Source organism: Pteropus alecto, unplaced genomic scaffold (assembly GCF_000325575.1).
Source record: "Pteropus alecto unplaced genomic scaffold, ASM32557v1 scaffold24, whole genome shotgun sequence".
Lineage (NCBI taxonomy): Eukaryota > Metazoa > Chordata > Mammalia > Chiroptera > Pteropodidae > Pteropus > Pteropus alecto.
In genome coordinates, this window is record NW_006439192.1 from 12,225,707 (window position 1) to 12,251,232 (window position 25,526).

The 25,526-nt window shown below is 36.0% G+C and overlaps 1 protein-coding gene and 1 pseudogene across 1 annotated transcript in view; both read right to left on the minus strand.

The window, feature by feature from the left end:
- DLC1 (DLC1 Rho GTPase activating protein) overlaps positions 1-25,526 on the minus strand; it is a 343,953-nt gene that overhangs the window by 55,474 nt on the left and 262,953 nt on the right. The gene's annotated exons all lie outside the window — the stretch shown is intronic.
- LOC112483372 lies at positions 5,727-5,845 on the minus strand (annotated as a pseudogene).

The following is a 25,526-nucleotide window of genomic DNA, read 5'->3' on the forward strand; positions in this document are numbered from 1 at the left end:
TCTTATATGCTTGGCCAGCCTTACTACCATCAGTTGGAAGAACATCTGTACATAGGAAGGAATGAGGTATAAACAAACCTTGTCTCGGCTGACTGAGGCTTGAATAAAACAGGTGATTGTGAGACGAAAGGCTCCATTAACAGTCGTCGGGGTCATTGAGCCTCTTGTTTGCACTTGGTTTGGGGAGGCTTGCCTAAGTGAATTACTCTCAAAGTCTGAAACTGAGACCTCATTCTGCTGGTAACCACAACACTTGTTTATAGAACTCTTCCAAAAGATATCACAGGCATTTCCCAAGATCTGTCAGCTCTGGGCCAGTGTTAAATCAGCCATTTGTCTCTGAAGAGTATAGTATTGCCTATAAAACTAACACCACCTGAATGTGTTTTGTGGTCTAGAATGTATCTATGTATAGCCATATGTGTGTGAAAATATATCCCCTCAACCTTCTGAGGCAGCTTAAGAGAAACATACAGGAAAGACAAGGCTGTGGGTTGGATTAGGAAGGCTGTACGACTTCTTTTACGGTGTGCATCTATTTCTAACAACCATTTTTTCAATTAAAAAATTTAATGAGTGTTCTCTTTTAAAATTCATCTCACCTTTAATATTATCAGAGTCGTAACCAAGGAGCACTTGAATAAGAACAGAGAATAAGAACTGTAATGGCTTGCCCCGCAGGCTCAATTATTCCTTTAGAGCTCTATTTCTTTCTTCTAATTACATTAGGCAGTGATTGGGAGGATGGGACCTAATAATAAGGGTTTCATTGTCTCTCTTTTTGTCTTTGTCGCCGATACTCTAATTACTCACTATATTGCACTTTACAAGGAGCCCTGGAGGAGCTATGGTGTGGACCCCTGTCACGTGCCTCACTGATACAGACATGGGATTGTGAGACACAGGGCTGGCTGTAAAAGAAAGGAGCCTGGATGACTTTAATATCCTGTTAGACAGAAGCATGACAGATTAGTGGGGGACTCCTTCCTTCTCAGGAAACCAGGCCTCTGGCTACAGCTTTGTCTTTAGTTCAGTCTTAGATCTTTATAAACACTTTCCCCCTGAACTTTAAAGGACCTGTGCTTTTCAGCAACAGTTTAATGTGCATGAAACAAAAACTCAGATAAAGGGTTCAAGCAAAAAATCTTATTGAAGGGTTTGATTTCTTAAGATGCTTTCCATAAACTCAGACTTCATGTCCAGAAAAATATTTCAACAGAAAATTTTTTCATTGGAGAAAATACCAACCCTAGAACTGCATGAGCCTTTATGCGTAGTATGAAATCACAGCTGTTTTAAAGAAATACTACAACTTGCTGCATTCCATTAGGGACAGGTTGTAGCCAAGGTCCTCAGTGAAGTGTCTTGGATAAGAGTGGAGCAGGACAGCTGGGAGATAATAACGAGGAATTACAGGGAATAGAATCATATGATGATGAAATATCTAGGGAAGATGATTTGTGAGAGGGGAATGTGAATCCTTATAAAACATGGGTAAAGATCTGTGGGTAGACATCTGAAGAAAGTGGACACGAAAGAAGACTCCAATACATTAAAAAACCCCATGATATTTACTTCGGAAGATAGTATTTAACATATCATTTCTCCCTTAATGTGCCAATTTAATGAAATATAAATAAAAAGAACAGTATGTTTGATCACTAATATATATTCAGTGACATCTATGTCATCTACTTTTCGAGTGTTTTCATCTTTTAAATAATTTAATTCCTTATCATAATAATCTTATGATTATTTATATCGCCATTTTATAAATGAGGATATAAATTCCCTCTCCTGGGAATCTGTTCTTAGATTTAAAAATTTTTAAATTCATTCTTTATTACACAGTTACAGATATTTAGTGTAAAAAATAGATTATACAGATGATCAAAGAAGAAAAAAAGAAAAACCACTCTACCGTCAAGAAATGAGCACTATTACTATTTTGATATGTAGCAAAGAAAACCCTATTATATCAATCAGTTTTTTTGAAAACTAAAAAAATTTATACATATAATACATGCTCATGTTTTAAAAAATCAAATATTAGAGAATTGAATTAACTTAAAATTGAGACCCCTCCTTTATTGTGGTAGCTGGCATGATTACCGAAATTATTCTCTATGCAGTTACTAGTATGTTCTATATATTCTCTCTCTCCATATATGCATATATATAGAACTCATTTTTTTGTTCACTAATTTCTATGTAAACTGTTCTATAACTCGCTTTTTTAAAAAATACATAATGTACAGGTCTTCATGTCAACGTGTATAGATGTATACAATTTCTTCTAATGTTCATAGAATTCTGTTATATAGCTATGCCCTAATTATTTAGCTAGTCTTCTGTTGATGGACGTCCATAATGTACCCAGTTTTTACTGCTACAACCCTGTTTCAGTGAATATCCTGGTGCCTGTAGGTTTTATATGGTGAGCACTTGACAAAACCACTTCCTCCAAAAAACAAATGAAAAGAGAAAGAGACTATATGGTTGGACATCAACATTTTTAGTCTTAGAATCTTAAATACTGTAATTATAATGAATGCCCAGCTGATAATCTTTTTAGGCTTAAAATTTTTAATCTATTTATATTTTATAGAAAAAAGCATTTCACCAAAATCAGACATTTTCAATGACTCAGGAAGTTCCCTAATAAAATATTGAAATTAATGCTTTTAGTTAAATAAAACCTAAACATTAGAATATTTGTTTTATAAGTATCCATATTATATTGTTTACTGTAATAATTTATAATTTGAAAGCCCTCATTATGACTTTGTTGAAAATCCTGCAAATTAGGGTTGGCCTCAAATCTGAGGTCTCTTGGTAAATAATATTCATTGATGAAAACACAATAAAAATATCATTTAATAGTTCAAATGAGAAATAAAAGAACCCAGAGCCAAGGGTCAGTAGTAACTTTATCTGAATGTATTAACTGTAAGCCAAAAGCCTGTAAAATGAAATAAGAAACCTAACTAGTTTTTGTTTTATAAAATTGAAATGTTTTAAAGTAGATGACATGGAGTCTAGTCTTGTTTAATTTTTCATTCTGACTCCTGATTTTTTAGGATGTTTTAAAAAGTAATGTGCTCTCTAGACTAATTATGAATCTGGCATCCCTCCTTTCCTGACTTTTAAAATTTGAGAAAATGTGGCTATTTATTTTCCAATTGTTTGCTAAATTAGCAAGGAGAATCAACCCAGCAACTAACAAAAGTGTGACTACAGTATTCAAGATTAACAATCTCTAATATACGGTACCATTGTTTTCCACTGGAAAGTTAGTTTTAATCAATATATTACTAAGCTTAACCAATTGCTCCAACGGTTATCCCAAGCTGTGTCCTGCAGCAACTTCTTACCATCGATATGATGGCCAAAATGCCATCCCAAAGGACGTAACATCCCAAGTTATAGTCACACAAAGGATATTGGAAACGTATTTTGTTTTTCTTTAAATGTCTTCCCACCGCGCCAGATTAGGAGGTTAGGAGACTGGAGTGTGCTGCATGCACCAGATGCTTTTTACATATTAGCTCTAACTTTGCCTTACATTGTTCTGTCATGTGAGACGCCCCGAGGAAAACTCTTCCTTCCCACCAAAGCCTAGAGAAACCCATCAAATATTTTTTTCTCGGAAATTTTGACTCTTGAGTCATTGGTGGGCCATGTGTTCACATATTTCCTATCCCTTCCTTCCAGGGTTTAATCACAGTTGTTGGTTAGGAGGAGGAAAGGGCGGGTTCCTGTATTTATAAACTCTAGAATGAGAGGTTATGAAAAGTCCAAATGTTCCTGTATCTGATCTGGCTAAAGAGGATGTTTGCAATTCAAAAGTCAGGGATTTTAAGTGAAAGGCTTGTTGAGAGCATCTCCAGGTAGGATATAGCCAGTGTGTAATAGCCATTTCACGATCTCTTCAGGAGCAACCTGATGCCTTTGACTGTGAAAACCTCGCTGAAGTCAAGGTATATTTTCAGAGACTACCTTAAGGATAGAAAGAAGAGCTCCTTCTATTGTTTTTGTGGGAGAATATATATATTTTTTCCAGGTATGAAGGTTAGACTAAAACACCAGGATTAACTGCAGTGACTGGAATCTGATTCCTAAACAGGAAGTGTAAACAGTTGTGTGAATGGTGTTCACGCAGAAACTTCAGACTGATTTACCGAGAGCCCTTTGGAACTTGTCATGCATGTCGCACTGACCTTGCCAACTCAATTACCCAAGTCAAGAGAGGTTGGAGACTCTTCTGCACCATAACATACAAATCAAATCCAGTTACCCAATGCCAATTATCTTTTCCCCTTTATGGTAGAAATAGTCAAGTAAGTTTGTAACACTGAGACGCTAAGACTCTTTGGTGGTAAAAGAAAAAAGAACTTACATGGAATTTAAGGAGGCGGGGTTAGAGAAAGTGCAAAAGTGAAAAGTGAAATTGAACTCGGAGGAGTGAGGAAAGAGAAGGAAATTCACTACAGGGAGGAAGAACATGTGTTTTAGCAAGAGAAAGCCTTCTAGTAGTTAGCTTCAGAGGAAACAATAGGAATAAGTAGAGAAGGAAAAAAAAAAGAGGAGGAGCAGTGATTAAAGTTAATTTGGCATTTGAAAAATAACAAAGCATTGGTTATCACCACACAGGTATTTATTGGCTACCAAATCATAGGCTAACTGAGCTTAATCTAGGCAGACTGAGTAAAGAAGGGTTAGGCATTTTGTCCCTTCAAAAAATAATAAATATATTGTAAGGGCAGTGGTTTAAAGGAAGAATTCTTCAAAAATGCTGTCTGAGCTTTAGAAGTTAAATGTATAACATGATAATGACAGTGTTTGTATACTATCTAAGTGTAAATCCTTGGAGAGTCTCTGGTAGATTTTTCACACTCTGAATGGGAATTTAGCTTTTATAATTTTTATTACTTTTGGACCACAATTATGTTCTTTTTTCTTTCCCATGAGATCAATTAACATCTTCTTTCAATTTTTATTAATTACACGGAATACTTGATAACAAAAATAAAGTAAAATTTTAAAAGACAAAACATCTCTAACCAGTTTAGTTTACTCACTCGTTTACGGTAGTAGAATTCTTTGAAACTAGATATCATGGGAATATTTCAGAGTTTGGAACTTGCGTGTATAAACCAGCTGGGCTTTGTTTAAAATTTTAAAGCCTTCAAATATTTCACTGAAGGAAACCCAAGATATCTTTTTTTTATAGATGCCAAGAGGTCACATTTTTATTGGTTCATCTGTGTGTCATATAAAAAATACTTCATATTTTTAACCATAGTAAGTCTCTAGGTTCCCGGCCCAATTACCTCATAGCATCAAGAAAGGTTAATTGTGAGTCCCACTTTTGTTAAGTACAGTACTTATTTATGGAAGCCACATTTAGTCAAATTTGTTCATCTTTCTATTAAAAGGAATGTAATAAACAAACAAAACAAGATTTTACCACATACTTGCTCTTCATGGAGTAACCAGGTTATATTTTAACTTAGAAACAGTTGTGCCGAAATAATTTGAGAATTTGGGGGAAATTCATGGCTATTCGACTGGACCTCTCCCTTTACTTCTTTTTTTTTAAATATTAAAAAAATAACTTCCGAATTACAGTTGCTATACAATATTATATTAGTTTCAACATAGACCCCTGTATAACATGGACCCCTAATTTCTTTTTCTTGTTTCCTTTTTTTTTTTTTTTTAAAGGCCTATAGCATCTGGTCTTCCTAGGTGGTCTCCCATCCAAGTAGTAACCAGGCCCGACCCTGCTTAGCTTCCGAGATCAGACAAGATCAGGCACCTTCAGGGTAGCATGGCTGTAGACACTCTAATTTCTTTATTCTCGAAAAAAGTAAATGTGAAAGCAGTCATCAAACAAGGGTAGTGAGATGCTGGGACAGATAAGAAAGGGGGAAATGCATCCCATAGTATCTGGTTGTTCTTTCCCCGGTCAAATAGTATCTTAAGCGGAATATCTGTGAAGCTTGAGATTCATAATGATGGAACATTCTGAAGGGGGTCATATACCTATTTTCAGCTATAGCTTTGCTTCTCTTCCAATGCTCTCTGTAACATTTCTGCCCTTAATCTTTATTGCTAGTTACTGTTCACAAGCCGCACGCACGTATGCGCGCGCGCACGCACACACACACACACACACACACACACACACACCTCTCTCTTTTTTCCCTCTTTTTCTGTCTCACTTTTGCTCTCATTTTTCTTTGTCATCTCTGTATCATAGGGCAGTTATTTAGCTTCATTTTATAAAAGAGTGAAAGAAATCCAGGGTCACCTAGCATAGTCCACAGGAATAGGACTAGCACTTAACAGTCTGAGTTCCAGACCAGGCATGAGTGCCCTGAACCCCTGTGTTGAGAGGTGCCACTTCTGGGAACCAGAGCTGTATTCACATAAACAGCTGCAGAATCTAGCAAGGAAATTTATGTAATTAGTGAAGCAGGCAGAGATAGGATTTTTGGCTTCAGATTCAAATTCCACTTCATGATTCCAAGGTGGAGAGTGTTTTGTTATCTACCCACATGGGACTGATTTCCCTCTTGGGGCCTCTTAAGTCAAATACCAGCACTGTGGCAGGAGCCCAAGAAACTGCAAGAGATCGAGGCAGAAAATTCTCATGCGTCCACTCCCCAAAGCTTCGGGTTCACAGTTTCTAAGTGAAATTCAAATAGGGAAGCAAAACCGGGCATATCATGTTATTCCCTTTGTTAGGCAGTGGTACTAGCCACCCCAGAGGCCAGGACTGGGTCACTCAGAATGACTCCAGGGCACAGTCGTTTATCAAGAAATTGGAGGACAGCTGAACATTCTTGCTTTGAGGTCTCTCTATGGGTGGAGTGGGATTTAGTTGGCTCTCCTTGCTCTGTGCCCCAACATGAAGCCCGAGAACCCTCTCCCTTGCTTGAGGCACCATCTCATTCAACATCCCCTCTTTTGTTTATTTATTATGCAACTTAACGTGTATCACCTCAATTACAAACCCAGACAGGGGCTTTTCCCTCCCCGCATCCCCATCCCCCATTGTCTAATAACTTTCCTGGGTGAGCTGGCACTGGTTCTATGGAACGGGTCCCACACTTGTCCACCGTCTCTCTAGGTGGCATCCAGGGCAATGTTTGCCTCTACCCTGGAGCCCTTGGTGGGTTAACTGATGAATGGCCCTTGGGATGTTCTTCCAGTTGCTGTGTGGATCTGCAGGGCAAATGGCAAAGGGGTAGAAAGGAGGAGACAGACAGAAGGAGAAGAAACCCAGCAAGAAAAGGGGAGGAGGGACCACAAGCATTGTAGCGCCAGCTTTAAGCCATAAACCTTTGAGTCATAAAGAATGACTCTGATGAGTGGCCTGAATGCTGTTTGACTCAGTATTCCAGTACTTGTCCCAGCTTGATTTAAAACCTTGACATGTTTCTCATCATCTGCATGTGGTTTTTAGCGGTGCTGCCCTCCTGGATTTGGCGGCTAGGCGGTCCCGTCCCCCTTTCGCCTCACCACAGAGGGCGAGGGCCTTGGGAATGTTTCCCTACTTTCTCTCCATTTTCTTCTCTCTCTCTCTTACTTGGCATCAGCTAAACCTCTAGAATGATTTGGCATTGAAACCGCAGAAAGCTTAATGTATGCTACATCTCTGCTAAAAGAGAGGACTTTTATCAGGGAGGGGAGAAGAGCAAGTAATTGTCAATATCCTTTAATGTTTTGGGGAAATATTATGTGGAGTAGTAGGTGGTAATGAGGATAGATTTGGGGGGTTCGCAGAGGGGAAGATGGGCCTATAAAAGATATTCTATATCTCAATCTAATCTAGTCTGTTTCCTCACTCAAAGATACCACTCATATGTACATGAAGCAGAACTGAAACCTAGATAAATACATTTGTTAAGCACTGTAGCATAATAGCTACAACAACAATAAAACTAAACGTTTTAATAGCATTTTTGTTTGTTTGTTTGTTTGTTTTTGTTTTTTTGACTTCGACCAACACTCATTTATTTATCTCACAGTTCTATAGTCCAAAATCCAGTGAGCTCGCTGGGTACTTGGCGTAGGTTCCTACAAGGCTGCCTTGCACTCTTATCTGGAGGTTCTTGGGGGAAAATCCACTTCCAGACTCATTCAGGTTCTGAGAGCAGTTTTCAATAGAATGAAAGAGTGGTAGCGATCTTTTAGCATCTCTGTGGGGGATTTTCAAAGAAAAATTCCTGCCCTTGATTCTGATCCTAACTAAACCCACACTTCTTACCTGGCGTGAGATTGACTGGTTTATTTGCTTCTATTAATTACAGAAGTGTATCACATCTCTTAGAGAGAATACTTACTCCCTGGCCAGTGTCTCTTTTGAGACACAGAATATATAGAATATATAAAACAATGAGTGCTTCTTAACCTGTGGAATATGAACTCATGTCAGGAGACTTGCATTTCTTGTAAAGGTCTATAAATGACTATTTGTAGTATTTGTAGACTTAAAGGATAAAGATTCAGGTATGTATACTGTTATTAAAATACAGGTAGATGCTTTAGTGATAAATAAAATATAAATTCATTTCAAAGTGTACTAAATTTACAGCAACTTTTTTTTTTGTACCATATTTCAATCAACAGGGAATAAAAGTACAGATACAATTTCGTAGCGATTTACAGAAGTTTTTACCTTTAACAAAAAAATTATGCCTGCAAGGTTGGGAATCACTACTGCGGCCTGCCTACTGCGGAGACTTCTGATAAAACAAACATTGTAGTCACTGTTACTGGAACGACTTTGCTACTTAATAGAAACGTCATAAGAAGAAGTTCAGGAAAAGATAAAGTATGGCCCTGGCAGCGGAGCTAAAGCAATTTTGGAGACTGAGGAATATCAAAGTAAAGCAATTATTGTCTTGGCAATTACATGGTGGTAGGCTATAGTTTTAAACAACTGGGTTTGGGGATTCTAAGATACTTATTGAACTGGCAAATCTCTCCCAGAGTCATTGTCTGCACTCGTGTATGAGGTCGACACCACGTAACCTCCCTAAGTAATAACCAGATCTTATTATTACAGGAATACTCCCCAACATGCATACACGAACAGCTGAAGGACGTCCAGGTAGCCCATGATTTTAGCCTCAACCCTAAGTATATATGTGGTTAGTATTCAGCTAGAGTCCATCCTCTTATAATACTACCATGCTTCTTTAACATAACTTAAAATTGCAATATAACGCAAATATTAATTCATGCTCTTATGGTACATTTTACCTGCATTCAATTAGTATTAGAGTGTTCGATTGGTGAATTGCATGATTAGCTGGTGAAGTTGCGAGAAAGAAACATAATTCACTTAAAGCTCAGCACTGCCTACAGGACCTCCCAGAAAGCGTCCAGGACCAAAACACAATTTTGAAAATAGATGGCAAGCTCCTCATTCTAGGGTTGGCAGACATTAAGGTGGAGGAGGAGTGGCTCCTCCAAATCTCACTTGAGAGATTAATTCAGCAGATGAACTAAGTGCCTGTGGCAGCACCAGTTGGGGTGGCTCTGCCTCTCGTGTGTGTACAGTGGGTGGGGGGAGATCATAGGTAGTAGTGCATTGCTGTAGGTGAAATAGTTAGAAGCAGGAGGAAAAGTGCTTACTGCTTCTAGTACAAGGGGAGTAATACTATTTAGTAGGCAGCCTGGGAAGAAGAATCTAGCAAGTTCAAGATGGTACTCGTGGTCCAATGTGGTGTGATAATATTTATCCAATCAAAGCACCTGGGCTAGTTATTGGGCAATATGGCTTGATCTCTTCTCTTGATTTCCTACTATCTTTCTGTGACATCTCAAGTTCTGATGTTCCCTTTAAAGGCTTCTGGTGGCATTAACTGTAACTAGATCTCATCTATATGAAAATATTAACTGGGGACCATTGGTATGGGACGTGGTATATGACTTAATCTGTAAATTTCACCCCCCTCTGGAGCTGGCAATGTAGAGCCAGAGCAGACATCTTACTTATACATCAGGAGAAAACTCTTTTTATAATTATGTTTTAATCCAGAGACTTCTCCTTTAGAGTTTTTGCAAATGTTCTACATAGAAACTGTCGATTATGTTGTCAGCTTGGATAATCCAGTGGAAGAGTCTGCAAAACTACACTACTGAGCTCTGATGGTTATGAAATTAAATCTGAATTAACGGATATTGTGAATCTGGATTTTCCACTCTCTGATGGGTTTGGTTGTATTTTATGGGTGCACGTGCACATGCATGTGCTAACCCTGGTGATGAGGAATGCCCTCAGAACAAGTAAGTTGCAGAATGGATACACAGCTGGGTCTGTGATTGGCTCTCAGTTGTTTTCGCTTTGTACTTGGGTTGCCAGATAAAATTCAGGATGCCCAGTGATACCTGAATTTCAAATAAATAGCAAGTAATTTTTTAGTATAAGTGTCTCATGATATTTGGGATATACTTATACTAAAAAAAAAAATTCCTCTTGTTTATCTGAAATCCAAATTTCACTGGGTGTTCTGTATTTTTATTTGCTAGATCTAGCAACCTTACTCTATACTGTGGTCTTAATGGATTCTCAGTGTTAATTAAAAAAAAAAAAATAGAAGGAAGAAAGATAAGTGACGTAATTCAGAAAGGAAATAAGTAGGTGAAGAATTTCAAGTGGTTGAGGCATGATGCACTGAAATGATAGGTAGTAGATAAATGGCACATGGACCGAGAAGCAGTATTTCCGTTTTTTCAGAGATATTCTGACCTTGTCACAAAAGGCTTCAGTCCTGAAGGCTTAATTTCAACAGCCAGCTACTGGTCTTGAATGTTGTGTTGGCACCTCTAACTAACACAACACTGTTGGTTGTGAAGGTGGACACATGGCCAGGATTTCTGTTTGCCATGGCTCTTTTGGAAAGAAAGATTTGGCCAGAATCCCTGAAACTTAAATAGCTACTATTCTGGCTACATTTTTCCTGAGGAGTATAGCCAAAGCAGTGAAAGTTCCAATTAAAACATTAGCCTCCACACCTTCATGTATTCCCCAACTCTGGTGAAATGGGCTGACAGCACATGAGTGGCAGTGATTCTCTTTCCACTCTCTTGTGAACTTGACTAGAAGTGAATGGCTTCCTCAGGTCCATTTCCTTAACCACATGGTTATTATATTGGCTCATCTGGTCACTGGATGGCAAACCCGGGGAAAAGCATTTAATCCAATTCCACTGGTATTACGCCCTCTAGTGGTATAGCCTGATACTATATCACTAATTATGCCACTGAGTCAGGGCCAATTTCTTTAGAGGTGGAAAAAGGGCTTTGGAGGTTGGGAAAGGGTTGGTCTCTATATCTTAAAGAGTATGACCAAATAACACATTCCAAACTATACTCACCATCTTTCCTCTCAGTCTTTCCTTAATGGCATGATATCGTCTAAGTTATCTTGGCATCTTTTTTGACCATTTACTCCTTCATGTTCTTCTCTTCCCCTATAGCTGATGAGTTAAACCCCTCACATTCTACCTCTGCAGTGCATCTTCCATTGTTTTTGCTACAACCCTCATTCGAGCCATCATTATTTGTCATCAAGATTGTGGACCATTAACTGGTCTCCTTGCATCTTATTTTTCTGCTCTTTAAGGCATCTTGCTTATACTGATTAAATAAGCAAACTTATATAGGCCGTTGACTAATTTTTCTCAAACACACCTTTGATTACATACTTGATAATTTCAAATCCTTCAAAGACCCCATGTCATACCAAGTCCAGCTATGGAAGAAGACTGCAGAAGCTGGGAACCAGGTGGGGGCTGACAGGTGAGTCCAGCTACTGGGAATTTGCTGCTTGGTGGCCCTTGAGAAAATTTCTTATTTGTCAGAACTGGCAAAAAAGCAGGCAGGCTTCCTGAGCCATGAACCCACTTCCATATGATGAAAATGAAGAAAGAGTTAGAGAAATTTTTGTCCAGTTCATCTCCTTTCAGAGGAAACAAACCTCTGAAAATGGATTAAATTCTGAATGAACAATAAGAAGGCTCCAAGTGAGTTGAGCTACACAACTAGAGGAAATGGACAAAAGACCTTTCCTAGTGGAAGGAATCTGTGTACATTTTACGGCAAATACTCTACAAGAAAATATTCAGAAAATGGTTACAACAGGCATTAAGGGGATAAAAGATACAAAAGCTGACTGAAGTAAACTTTGCTAAGCCTTCCTTTGTCTCAACATTTCCTATGTTCTTAAGTCTAATTGGTCGTGACTTTTCCTGAAAAGTTGCAAGGGAATTCAACCTTTATATTAGGGATTTGGGGGCTCTTTAGTAAGCGACTCTGATTACACGGAATTACATATATTATGTGTGTGACCTGGACCCAGCTCCTCTTGGATTTACCTGAGGTTCTTACACTCATTTCCCTGAGGATTATAGATTAAACTGAATGGCTTCTCAGTGGGGAACGTTAGGTAATTTATCTACTGGGTCTTGACGCTGTTATTTGTTGCCTGATTGATGATGCCTGAAATCAGAGTCCAGCTCCTGAGGAGAGCACAGCTTTCACGTGAGACTTGCTATGTGATAAGTCACTATGGTAGCCACAAAAATGAATTTCCAATAACAACTGCCATTGGATCAGTGAAATTAACTCCAGGAGGAGCCTCACAGAATAGTGTTTATTTGATCCATACAGTCCTGCAAATGGCATCACCTTCATGGATTATTTTAGCCATAAAATCTCCAAGTGGGCAGTAGAGCTTATATTCATCATCTCATAAAACCATGATTTAAAGCAAAAGCAGAAACTAAACTTATTTTTAGACCACTCAAACAATTTAATAATCTGTGACTGACAATATATACTGAGTACCATTTACTTCGTCCATGCAGACTATTTTTTGTTTTCTAAAAAAAATAACAAATCCTTATTTGTCTTCATTTTCTGTGCTCTAAGGAGAATCAAGCTATTCTAAATGAGGATCAGGCTAGAATTTATCTCAGACGAGGCCTCTCTATGACACAGTGACATCTCTGAGAACGCTGCCACACTGTACTCTCTCCATTTCTTATTTCCTTATCTTTCTATGAGGCCACTTCTAAGACAAATGTGTTTTTAAAGATTTTTTTTGAATGAGCAAAGCAGTACAGTCTTTAGAGTTGCTTCTAAAGAAATTTATTAATTTGAATATTAGATGGCTTTCCAAAGTTTTGATGGTTGGATGAGCCAGTATTATTTCCTGGATGAAATTCTTCTCTTCACAGCGCCAGGTCTGCATCTAGATCTTGTCCGGATACCCGTCAGTTCATCGCAACATCAGGTGTCAGAAAGGAAAATCTAACGGTATTTTAAATCTCCTTTACCCTTGACAGCAACTCGTCGCTATTTTTATTGTTGTTGTCTTGAAAATAAATTGATTTCTATGCTTAAAATACGTAGATTAATGGTCAGGATATTACTGCCAGTCAGGAAAGGGTGTGGAAAGGAACAGACACAGGAACCTCAAAGGAAAGGAAAAGACACAGTATCTTTTGTCTTTTGTTCTGAGATGGAAATAGTCCCATTAAGCCTCCTTTTGATCTTCCTCTTGGAATAAGAGAGATAAACAACTGGCTGTTTTACATTTGTTTTTAAAATTCAAATTGAAGCCCACTCCAAACCAATTACTGATGGGCATTATTTCAGTCAGAGAGCCAGCAGTGACCTTCTTGTTATTATATCTATCTGCTTTCCTAAGGGGCCCCAAAATCCCCCACAGCAGTCAGGAAATGGACTCAGCGATTGTTTTTTCTGATTGTGACCCTGTGGTTATGACCGTTGCATAGAAAAGTGTAATTTATTATCATAAAGTTAGGGGGAACACATAACTTTGCATTGTAGGAAAGGTCATGGGTATAGGAAACGGGATTTAGAATGTTCTGTGAGGTTTATTATTAGTCCAGAAATAGTACACAGGCTTATGTCTTTATCTTCCCCATGTTATGGGGCATCAGGAAATGTGATGTGTGGTACTTGGAAATTTGGGGGTTTTACTACTAGATAGCTCAAGGTTAAGACCTGCTCAACACCACTTATTTTAAGTTTTGATTTATTTGTTTCTCACAGATAAATCAAATATGTTCAATGAGACACTATTTTCTGAATGTTTATATTTTAATATCTAAGTACTAGAAAGAAGCAGTGGAATGTAATACTTTAAAAAAAACTTTGCTGTTTGGAATATATAGGATTTGAATCTCTGTTATGGAAATATCTATGGAAAGTTGGGCAAATCACTTATTCCCTTGAATTTGTAAAATAGAAAAATAATCTGTACTTTATAAGTTTTTACTGTTTTTAAATTTAGAGCTAATATGTGTAAAATGTCTTGGCATATTGACTGGCTTTTAGTAGGAACCCATAAAGGACACTACTGGTCAGGTGTCGGGGTTTTGGTCTGCACTTGGGTCCTAGAACTTGCTTCATGACTTTGGCCAAGTCTTAACCTATGGAACCTCAGCTGACTTCTCTGAAAAATTAAAGGTGTGGTCTAAATCACAATTAAAAAAAAAAAAACTGTTGATGTTAATTCCGTTCATTAAATTTTTCAAGGGATTAAGAACGTGGAAGAACAGTTCATGATTTAGGTCCGTTCTTTAAACTCTAAGTTCTGCGATTTATGAAATAAAACTGATTTTAAGTTTATGTAGCATAAAAGTTTTTAATTTTGCTCATTGTTATGAGGACATGCTATGCTAGAGGAAGCTATCGATGTATACCAAAATCCTTTAGAGCTCAAAGTTATGATGATGCGTTTCTATATGTTCTCTAATATCTGAAGAGCCAACAGTTCTTGTAGGATGAGGCACACACACTAGGATGTCTCATTTAAAATTCAGTCATGGTCACAGAGAAGGAAATTCACTAACAGCCTTTCAAGGTAATTAGAAATTAATAAAAGTCTTATGAATTGAGTTAGTAAGATATGAATGGGCATGCATTATTGATTCCAGAACATTACTATGAAAATACGTTTCTATACATTACAAAAAGCATGAGCTAACATTATTTTGCAGACATCTGAGGAATAGGAGAATAGAGTCACTGAGGGTATCTGGTAAGAAAAATGAAAGAGATGATCTCAATCATGGGCTTTTAACCTAGGGGTTTTAGCCGAAGGGTCCAATGTTTCGAACACTGCTGAAAAGGATCAAGATCCTCTGGAGACAACTTTGTGGATGAGCACTCCTACGGTTCTGAAATTCTGTGACTTATGAAATACAACTCATTTTACATTGATCGAGTATATTAATTTCACTTTTATTTACCAATTATTTCACTTTTATTTACCAGTTATGGGTAGCCATCACAGAAGCTGCCAAAGCAGTGAAAGTAAATTGCTAAACTTATCAGAGTTTTAGAAATCCTTCAATGGTGCAGGAGAAACAATTGAATACCCCACCTCCTCTAGTTATAACAAGAAAGAAATAAGGAGCTGTTACTAAGTGATCACGTCCTCCCAATAAAGTGTCAAAAGTTTTTATGAAGGACTAAGTGAAACTTTCAAGAAAGGTAGAATTTATGCCAGTTAGGCTAAACTGACCTAAGTTTCTTCTTTTATTAATTAAATTTACTGGGCTGACATTGGTTAATAAAATTATATAAGCTTCGAGTGTACAATTCAATAATACAGCATTTGTGTATTGCATTGTGTGTTCATCACCCAAAGTCAAATCTCTTTCCATCACCATATATGTGACTCTCTTTACTCTTATCTACCTGCCCGTCTCCCCGCTTCCTCTGTATTCTTGTCCCTGAGTCTCTGTCTTGTTCGTTTATTGCTTTCAAGCTTATTCTTATTCTCACTTAATATGATTTTAAAAAGTTCTCATAGATGTGAAGTCAGTGGGGACTAAAAGAGTTCACTGAACTTCCATAGGTACTCCACTTCCTTTTAAAATGTAGTTGACATATAAGAAAAAGTGGGTTTCTGTGTAAACTCTAACATATAACATCTAATTAAGGCCTTGCAAAGGGTACTGCTAAAGATTACTCCGAGGCTCAATTTACTTGGGGGAATTCAGTGTTTCTAGTGTAGGTGATGTCCCAGGTTAGGAGCTGTTGGGGAGGGAAGGAAGAAAGGAAAAGTTTGGGCTCAAAGTGATTTCCAAATGAATCCTGCTACCACAACTTCAAGAATGTCTGTCCTTGGGAAGACGCCTACGTCTATGGTCGAGCAGAGCTCAGGATTAGCTTGCATCTTCAAGAACTAAGTCTAAGAAGATCAGTAAGTCTACACAAGATCACTCCCACAAAAATTAATCATAATAACATCAACCCAACCAGAACAATAATTATGCTTCACCTATATGGCGCCATTCTTTTGAGAAAAATGTATTTTTATAGACATCATTTGGGGTTGCCATTTTTATAGCTAATTTATAGAGTCTGGAGAGTTAAAGAGGTAATTATTTATTTTAAGACTTAGGTTCCTAGCCTTGTAAGGTACTTACACAAATATTTTAGTAATATACTTTCAACCTCACTAATAGAGACCCCTTACAGGGTGTGGCCAGCAGGTCCTCAAACCAAAATCGCTCCTAGGAAAATATTTGAACAAGAGAAACCAAAGGAAGGAAATCAATAGTTACTTAATACCTAGTATGTCCCAGATACACAGTGCTGGGCGACTACATTTTGTAGTTCATTTATTCTTCAGATGTAATCATTTCCTGTGAGGTGAGATAAAGTAGTAGTATTTCAGTATGTCTTATTGTTATAGTAGGATGAAATGAGATCATACACAAAGAATTTAGACCAGGGCATAGAACATAGCAATCCTTCAATAAATGTTACCGTTATTATAATTCCTTTTACAGATGATGCGATTTAGACTGTTTACTGTCCCCAACAGTGACTAAATTGCCAAACTTCAGTTCATCAGGAATATGTACTATTTTGAGCAAACTGACATAGATTTGTATGGTTGTTCAGATATCAGAAAATGAAAGTTTTATTTCTCATTAGCTTAACTGATTTAATAAGAGCTAAGACTTGTATCGAAATCAGCTTCCAGAATCTTCCAGAGACTGAAAGATTCAATTTAACAAACCCCAGATTATTCTTATCCCAGGTCTTTGTCTCATTAATTTCTGCTGCTTCTCCAACTTTCTCAAATTGATGTTTCTGCTTCTCTGATTTCAGACCCCACTGGACAACATGAAAGTTATTAGTCTGTATAAAATGCTTTCTTTTCTCTATATGTTTAATGGTGATTGATACTGAATTTCTTCCTAGAACAGTTATGATGATTGTTTTGAAATGTCTTGACTCTATGTAAACACACACATTTTTAAAATCAACATAATTTTAAAAGGTGCTTTCTGGAATTGTTTTGGATGTCTTGAAATGAATAACTATTTGAGCCCATTTTTAGAGTTCTTCGTCAGAGGTTTGGCTTTTTTCAAACCAGTGGAGGAAAACTTCTTTCTGGACATATGCCAGGTCTTCTCAGAGCATGTGGGATGGGAATTTAAGCTCTTCACATATACTTTATCAGACCAATTTGATTACTTAATTTTTGGTGTTTCTAAAGAAACCAAATAACATTTTTTCTGTCTTTATTCTGTCTCCCTTTCCAGTTACTGGATTATAAATAAAACTATTTATTTTACTGAATTTAAATATGAGACTAGAGATTTGGAATAATTTGAGAATTGGAAAGCATTTTCGGAACTTGTATTAATTTAATTGATCCATGTCTCTAGCAAATGTTAAACCATAAATAAAGTTCACTTTTTCTACCTTAAACTTTGCAGACCGATGTTTAAGTGCTCATCTTCAATTTTTAACCATCTGCCCACACTCTCACTTCCTTCTTGATTTTTAAACGCAAATTTTAAAAAAATCAACATATTTTTGAAATTATAGACTCATAAGAAGTTGCAAAAATAGTTACACTTATCACTCAGCCTTTTCCAATGTGCATTATTAAAATCAGAAAATTGTCATAACACAATGACCTAGACTACAGACTTTAGTCAGATTTCACAATTTTTGCATGTCTTCATTTTTTTACGTCTTTGTAGATAATTCTACAACCCTTCACACATGTATGTACAGATTCATATAACCATCACCACAAACATGATACAGAACTGTTCTGTTATTGCAAGGGAATCCTCTCCTGCTGTTCATTAAAAATCACACCATCCCTCCTCTTTCCTCACCCTTGCAATCACTTATTTGTTCTCCATTTCTATGCTTTTGTCTTTCACAGAATATTATATACATGGAGTCATACAGTATGTATTGCTTTTTTAAAATTATGAAGAATAACTTTATCTACTTTTCAGACACGAAACTCTAAAAATCAAACTTCAAAGAATCTTGTTTTGTTAAATGATATTTCTACCTTCCTGCTTTGCTTTTCTGGATATACACTTTCATATTTTATTTCATAAAAATAAAATATATTACAATCAGATCAGGACCTGGCTTGATTTTCTGGCTTCTGAAGCAAAATTTTCATATGCTTTTTATTTGTTCTCCATTTCCTCTAGGGAAAAAAAAATAAAATAAGAAGATTTAAATTACTGAGAGAGGGACAGAAATTGCCTACAAATAAGAACTTTCTTCCTTATAGAAAAGATGGTTGTGGTAGGCAGATTAATATCCTGATACCACCCCCTTCCCCTTCTGCCAATGTCCATGTCCTAATTTTAGGAACACTGGGAACATATGAATGTGTTGTTTGATGGCAATGGAAAATTAGACGAGCAGAATTGTTCGCTAATCAATTGACCTTCAAATAAAGAGATTATCTTGGATAATCTAGGTGGACCAAATGTAATCATATGGCTTCTTATGTGGATGAGGGAGATAGAAGAGGTGGTTAGAGTAATGTAATATAAGAACTAGATGGCTATTGCTGGTTTCGAAGATGGAGGAAGGGGCCTAAAGCTAAGGAATGTGGGCAGCCTCTAGAAGCTGGGAAGGGCAAGGAACCAATTCTCTCTTAGAACTTCCAGAAAGAAATGCAGCCCTACTGACATTTTGAACCTGGCATAGTGAGACCCAATTTAGACTTCCAACTTACAGAACTGTATGATAAATAGTCATAAAAATGTGAAGTCATAGAAAACTAACACAATGGTCAATTCTAAAACAATTAGTGGAGACAATTAGTTGAAATATTTCTCCATGATCTTTAAGAACAGACTACATTTTAAAATTATTTTTTAAATTATTATTTTTATTTTTCAATTATAATTGACATTCAGTATTATATTAGTTTCAGGTGTATAGCATAGTGGTTAGACACTTATATACCTTACGAAGTGATCCCCTTGATAAGTCTAGTACCTACTTGGAACTATACATAGTTATTACAATATTATTAACTATATTCCCTATGGCGTACTTTACATTCCATGACTATTTTGCAACTGCCAATTTATACTTCTTAGTTTCTTCACCTTTTTCACCCAGTCTCCCAACTTACCCTCCCATCTGGCAGCCATCACTTTGTTCTCTGTATCTATAAGTCTATTTCTGTTTTGTTTATTTTTTTTTTTTAGATTACACATATAAGTAAAATTATATGGTATTTGTTTTTCTCTGTCTGACTTATTTCACTTAGCATAATACCCTCTAAGAATAGAATAAAAATTTGCCTGTTTAGACTGATGGTGCGTTAGCAGGAAGATCTGTAACAGGTAGATCTATTATTTTAAAAGTAAATTATTAGATCAGAAGAAGGAGTTTACTTTGAAGAGAAATTTTATTGCAAATAATACTTTCAAACTTGAAAATATTTTCATAATCATCCTTCTTATAAACAAATAATAAAGAATGAGAAGCAATAATATGTTGTTTAAGTAATCCTTATTAAATTCAAAATAAATAATTGTTATGCTATGTTTATTAAGAATTAAAGTATATTGTGAACTTAGTCCTGGTATGTCAACCATTAACTAGTTTTTGTTCAGCACCCAATACTTTCTGTATGAATTATCAGGGTTCTAGGCCTGTGAGACATTCAGAAAAGCTTCTTATGGAGTTTATAATTCTTTGTCCAAAAAAACTTTTGCAAAGGGAACATAAGCAACTCCCAGTTGTATACTCTTGGGAGGAAATAAAATTCTTTAAGGTCAAAATTATATGGTAGAAGTACAAGGGTTTTTTTCTTTTCTTTTTTTTTTTTATTCAAGAAGTAAAAGACAACCAGCTCTGCTTAAAGTTTAAAGAGTTATTGCAATAAGTAGAAAACATAATAAGGTGGAAAGTTTACTTGTAAAGAAACCTATCTTTATCAATAAGCATGAATCATCTTCAGGGTGATCCCTAGGAACAATAGATTGTACTCAGAAAGATGGTGAGTCTCCCAAAGTATCCAGTTACACCTGGCTTTTTCTGGGGGTCCTCTGGCTTTTATTTATGTTTACAATGAGTGCTCAAAGAAAATGTTTCTCTGTGGAGTATAATTATATATGTATGCAAATTGTGCTTATGTATCATCCATAATACACACTTGCTTGGTTATCTGGATTATTCCGCTTTAAAGACATAGTTTAGATCAAACTATATTTTCAAACTGGAAAGAATCTTTTTTGAGTAAGTGAACTGGTTTTTCTCTGAACCATTATTTCCAATTAGAAGAATGAGTGTCTCCAATAAAAGTGGACTAGTTATGGGCAAGGAGGATGGCAGAGCCAGAGCAAGTAAATGAGGAGCAACTCTGAAATGTTATTGAACAAGGTATTTTTCCCCCTTTGGAGGAGAGGTAGGCCCTACATAAGCATGTCAGGATAATGCTGCTTGTAACGGGTATATATTTCTTATTTAATCCATATGCCAAAAAGATTTAAGCAAAATTCCCTAAAAACTGCTAAAATGAATTCTTTCTTGAACCACTAAAATCATTAACGTTTCTATTTTGTGTTTGTTGTGTGTTCACGCATATATAATGAAAATGTTATTTATATGTAATGTATGTGTACATACATTTGTGTTGTTGTTTTAACTTTTTAAATTAGATGGAACAAATTTCCAAAGTGAAACAGCCCAGGCAGTTTTAAGAAGACAATATGTATACGAGAGACACAGATAGAACCCAGGAGAAACATTAAACAGTAATGCAAGAAAAATACAAAAAGTGAGGAAGAATTACTGCCTCAGCACATTAATGAGTATCTGAAATAACATGTATTTGAAACTTTTATCGTGAAAAATTTCAAACATATACAAAACTAGAGAAAAACAATATAATTGATTTCCATGTATCAGTTACTCAGCTTCAATAATGATCAATTCATTGTCAATCCTGTTTTGTCTGTATCCCACTTACTCCATCCAAACTTGAGTGCTTATTGTGAAGCAAATTCCAGACATTAATCATATTATTTCATCAATAAATGTTTCAGAATATATCTCTAAAAGTTAAAGTTTTAAAACACTTAAGAACAATTACATATAAAAAATAATGTTTTTTATCATCATATCTCCTAAGTGTTCCCATTTAACTCTCCCATAATTTTAAAATGTTTACTTTTTTTGTACTTGAGTGTCAGAATGGAATAAAATATTTTTATGTGACAATATGATATTAGCCATTGAGTCTACTGACTCTGAGGTATTTGAGCCTAGATTTTGTTTTAGGAACAAATGTTATAGGTTACTTGAGTTGTGTGAAACTTCGTAATATATTTCCAACCTTTCCTGTCATTCTCTGAAAGTGTCCGTTTTTTTATAAGAAGAGCTGGCTATTGGATGATATACCATTAGTCTTCTACATGTCATCTATTTACTTTGAAAAAATAAAACTTTTTATTCTTTTCATAATTATAAAAACTATAAAAAACTAAGAAGCACATTTAAGTTATTTAAGTATAGCAAGGTGGGGGTATTGTTTATAGAAATTTATAAGTGCAAAAATCTTCAACTATACCTCCCTCGAATTCCTGCATAAGAGATATGGTAACACACTTGAGGCTCTCAGGCTTACTGACATGCAAATTACTAAGCAGTCACTCTTTCAAATGGAATTTGAAGGAAGTGATACATGGTGATAGCGAGGTTTGCTAATAAAATTGTGGTAGTCTAGGACTACCAACATTCCTACCTATTTTGTTATTTTATAATTCAGATACCATTCCAATCAACAGCGTAACTGGAGAAACTTTGGTTCTCGGACTGGGAATTATGTAAAAACCAAGGCTATTTCTGGACAGAATGGAAAGTGCAGAATCAAAGTGAAACTACTCCAATTTAATATCTGTAGAATAGATTTATAGTAGTGAAATTAACTTATTACTTCTCTAATTTCCTTCCTGCTATTTTCTGAAAATTTGAGTCAGCCACACCCCCCAACACACACCCAAATGGCCCTGACAAACTAAGATTTCAGATGATAAAACATATTTAAGATGATAAGATGCATTTGGTTCTTAGTTATTTGAGTGGATATAATACACCTTAACCGAATTAAAATAGTTGTCTGTTTCAATAAAATGGGTCTAAGTCACGTGGGTATCTACATAGGAAAAACAAACAGCCCATCTCAATTCTGACCTTTTATCAGATTAAAAAAAAAATCAATTCCATGAACTGCAGCTCTGGTTGTGAAAAGTACAAAATACTGCTTTTAGAGAAATATTAGATTTTTTACTGACTCAGAAGTAGGTAAAAGTTTCATAGATAACCTAAAAAAAGCACTAATGATAAAAAAAATGATAAATGAATTATATTAAAATTAAGAATTTCTGTTCACCAGAAGACAACATTAAGAGAGTGGAAGAAGACATTTTTTTCTCACAATATATACAATCCAACAATGGTTTTGTATCCAGAATATATAAAAGAACTCCTAAAAATTAGTGAAAAAAAAAAAAAGACAATCCTCTAGACATCCACCAGAATGGCTAAAATGAAACAGACGTGAAATACCAAGTGTTGGATGTGGAGCAAATGAAACTCTCATAAATTGCTTTTAGGGGTGTAAACTGGTACAGTTTAGAAAAGGATTTGGTAGTATCTACCTACTGTGATACAGTAATCCTACCAAATTGATACCAAATAAAAATGTACCAAATAGAAACGTATCCCATTCTTTCATCAAAACACCTTCACTGAAATGCTCACAGCAGCATTATCTGTAACCTCTCCAAACTGTAAACCATCCAGATGTAGAAGAGGTAACTAAATTGTAGTGTGTGCATCAATCAATACAATGCTACAGAGCAATGAGAATCAATGCTCTACAATGACGCAGAGCAACAATGGATGGATCTCATGACTATAATTCTGAGTGAAGAAAGGCAGACACAAATTAGTACATACTGTGTGCCATTATTAATGTGAAAGCAGAATGAATCTCTACTGTTGAAAATCAGGAACCTTGAGGGTGGGTAGTGATGGTGACTGGAAAGGGGCAAAGGGTTATATTGGCAAGGTTGTTGATACGGGTTCTGGTTAAATAGATGTGTTCAGTTTTTAAAATGACCAAGCTGTATACTTATACACACTTCTGTGTGTATATTATTCTTCATTAAAAATTTAAAATTGCTTGGCATGCATACTTGGTGTGCCTATTTGGTTTGAGATTCTCTAAATCATGAACATATCATTGGCTTTGTGATACTGGATTTGCTGTTGGTTACTGAGTATAAGTGACGGCTTTAGATGTAAACCTTGAATTTGCAATAAATTTATATAGATTAGTAACCCAGGTACTTTGCAAATACAGATTGTCTTTGCAGACATTCCTTTACTTTCTTTATTTCCTTAATTCATATTTTAAGGTTGCCACTGACAGTTATCTCTTTCCTGAAGCTGATCTATTATGGTTAGTCCAGTCAAACTCATTGTCCGTTGCTCTACCCTTCCACGGTGCTTTGTACCTCTGTTATCATATTTATTCCATTACTTACGAAGTTTTACTTAGTTATGTATCTGTCTTATCCACTAGACTGTTAGCCTCCTTTTCTGTGTCACACAGTACAATGGTTTATATGTACCTGATATGAAACAAATGTCAGATTCTTTTTAGTACTCCAGATTTTGTAGCCTTTTAAAACTAGACATTGTTAAAAATCAGACCTAAGGGAGACTTTCAGATATGTTGTACTGTATTTTTTATAATATTCATAATAAAACTTTAAATATATATATATATCATAAACAAATGAAGCACTATAGGTTTTGTGCTAGAGGAACGAACAGGAGGAGAGTTTGCTTTGCTAGTGCTGGTGTGTTCCTGATGCTCCACTTGAGAAATGCACAGACCAATGCCGAGTCAATAAATAATTTGGATAAGAGACCACTGCCAAAATTGAAATTTGTTTTAGGCACAACCTGATTATGCATTTTATTTACACAATCATGTTAAGAATTTATGAATTATTTTTGAATATCAGAATCCATTGAAGCAGTGGAGGTAGTAGACTGACAAATTCGTATAAATAGGGCTCAGAACACAAGTTCATTTTCTTCCTCACAGAAAATGCTTCCCAAATGTTTTTTCAGTTTCTTATTCTCCATGAAAGATCATGCTTTCATATGGCGAGGGTCTACAGTCTTAAAGATCAGATAAGAAATAAATTACAAATTATAGATAAAGAACAAGCCTAAAAATAGTTATAGCAGAATGCACGTAAACCGAGCACTTTCTTGAAATTCTTCACTCGTTGTTAAAATGACATTAAGAAATATATTTATAAATATCTATTAATCATCCATTTATCCATTCATCTCTTCATTCATCCATTCATGCATCCATGCATCCACCCATTCATCCATTTGCCATCAATCCATCCATCATCCATTCACCCATTCAGCTTTATTCCTAAAAAATGACCCAGTTAAAAAGAAATTCTATTTAATTATTTTGGATAAAAAGAACCAAAAGAAGCATTTTGCGTTTTGATGATCTTCAAAAGAACAACAATTGTTACATCCCCTCCTCTTCTGCACAATCTTCCTCCTACAGAAATATCATGAGGCTAAGTGCCTCAGTAAACGTTAATTGTGCTAATCACGAACCCCAAACTAGGCACTCTTGGAGGCCATTGTCCAATGGACCATGAGTTGAAAGAATACAATTTGGGCAATAACTTTCACTGAGAAGTATCAAGTTGAATTTAAGAGTTCCTAAAGTAAACGTCACAATATTACTCAGTCATAAGAAGAGATGAAATACTGCCATTTGCAACAACATAGATGGACCTCGAGATAATCATGCTAAGCCAAATAAGCCAGACAGAAAAAGTTGAAAATCACATTATCACCTATATGTGGGATGTAAAACTAAAAGCAACAAATGAACAGGACAAACAAAGAGACTCGTGGTCATAGACAACAGACTAGTGGTTACCAGAGGGTAGCGGGGCGGGGGAAGGTAGATGGGGTAAAGAGGGTCAAATATGTGGTGACAGAGAGAAATCACATGGGAGGTGAGCACATAGTGTAAACATATATATGCCTTACTGTTAAAGTGTACAGATGAAACTTATTGGATTTCGTTAACCAATATCACCATAAAAAAAAAAGTTACA